This window comes from Otolemur garnettii, unplaced genomic scaffold, assembly GCF_000181295.1.
Source record: "Otolemur garnettii isolate 467f Iridium unplaced genomic scaffold, OtoGar3 scaffold00025, whole genome shotgun sequence".
NCBI lineage: Eukaryota > Metazoa > Chordata > Mammalia > Primates > Galagidae > Otolemur > Otolemur garnettii.
The window spans coordinates 6,916,358-6,918,154 of NW_003852420.1; the positions used below are offsets into that span (position 1 = coordinate 6,916,358).

The 1,797-nt window shown below is 62.6% G+C and overlaps 1 protein-coding gene across 1 annotated transcript in view; it reads right to left on the bottom strand.

Annotated features, from left to right (window-relative positions):
• PLCB4 (phospholipase C beta 4) overlaps window positions 1-959 on the bottom strand; it is a 402,004-nt gene extending 401,045 nt beyond the window's left edge. The window contains exon 1 of the mRNA XM_003788017.1: window positions 829-959. The gene's annotated coding sequence lies outside the window, so the exon portion shown is untranslated. The remainder of the gene's footprint in view (window positions 1-828) is intronic.
• Between the last annotated feature and the right edge of the window lie 838 nt (window positions 960-1,797).

The following is a 1,797-nucleotide window of genomic DNA, read 5'->3' on the forward strand; positions in this document are numbered from 1 at the left end:
AAAAAAAAAAAAAAACGACGACCTTCCATAAATGTTTTGGCCACAATAGCTAAAATCACTGCAGGGTTTTAAAAAAGAGTTAGAAGCGTACAGTCACCTCTCAAACATACCCATGTTTATGGAAATATAATGGCATTTGCATTTCTCTCTGGGAAAAAACATACTAGTTTTTATGATAGTTTTATGATTTTAGATAAAGCTGCACTTACACTTTGAAATTTGGAGAATTCCATGTTTCCATACTTCAGTACTGTCTACAAACAAAGTCTACACTCAGAAGTATTGTACTATATAGACAAAGTCTAATCGGGTAAGGAAAAAGCAACTTTAAAATCCTGAAAATAACGTAATCATTACTCTCCTTAATTTATATGCTTTGAGGAGGCCAGAACGCTGCCTCCAGTGAGTGCTGAGCCTGTCGGTGCTGTTTTAAGTGGAAATGGTCAATTATTTCTATGATTTCCCCAGAAGAGGCAAGAGGATCCACACGCACACACATTTACATGCGTTGCACGGTGCCAACTATTTCCAACCAAAATAATCATATACACGTCGAGCGGAGCTATTTCTAGCCCAGAAGCGGGTGAACGTCTGGAGAGAGTCTGAGGAAACCCAGTAAGCGATGACTACGGGGAAGGGGGGTGGCAGCTGGGTCCCCTGCCTCCCGCGCGCACAGGGCGCCTCGCACCCGGCACCTGCACTGGGTCCCCGCTGGGCATCCGGGTGCGCGCGCGCGCGTCCGGGACGCACCCGCGGAAAGCAAACAAACCCCGCCGGCCCGGGCGGGCGGGAGCATCCTCGGGCGGGACCCGAAATGCTTTCTCCTACCTGTCACTTTGCCTGGAGCTGCAGCCGGGGATGCGGCGACGGCCGCTGCCTGGCGACCCAGTGTGTGCGCGCGTGTGTGTGCGCGCGCGTGTGTGTGTGAGAGAGCTTGTTGGCGGTGCAGCTCACTTACTGCTCCCGGCGCCACCAACCCCCTCCCCGCCATCGAGAGCCGCCGCCGAGCCCCCTCCCGGCGCGCCCCAGTCCCGCCCTCCCGCCTGCCTCCGCCCCCCCTCCCCGGCCTCCCCGCCTCCCGGCCGCGCGGTCCTAACCTCTGCCGAGGACCGGGGGTCTCCGCCGCGTCCCCGGCGAGCCCACGGGGCAGCGCCGGCCCGCCCGCCGCCGGGCTCTGCGTGTCCCCGGCTCCGGGCCCCGCCGCCCCTCCGTGGCCCGTCGCTCCCTCTTCCCCTGCCCCCGAGTCTCCCTCTTCGTTCTCGCCTCCCGGCTCCGGAGCCCGAGCTGTCGCCTTGCAGCCCCAACCTGCCCAGGCTACGGAGCATGCCCAGTGCGGCGCGCCCGGCTGGGCTGGGGGTGGGCAGGGGCCGGGCCGCCCGCCCGGCGGCCGCGAGCCCGCGAGGCGGGGAGGGGGCGCCAAGTGGCCCGGGGGCACCGCCTCTCGGGCCGGGGGCCAGGCGGCCGAGGCGGCTGGAGGGCCGCGCCGGGGAAGGTGGGTGGGGCGTCCGGGGCAACCCCTGCCGCACGCTGCTCTGGGGTCTCCCTGGCAGCCCTCGCTGCACGTGCCCCACGCCCGGGGGTTGGGGGCGTACCGGGTGGCGCGGGGCGCAGAACCGGGAAAGAGGGGTGAAGGGACGGCACCCTCCTCGGGTGGGAGGCTGGCCGCCCGCCGTGGGCCGTGGGTGGGAGTAAACGAAAACTGATGCCCCAGAGCCGTGGCCGGGCGGGGGGGATTGTTTATTTGTTTATATTTTGTTTAAAAAACACAGGCGGCGCTTACCAGTGCGTCAGGCGTTG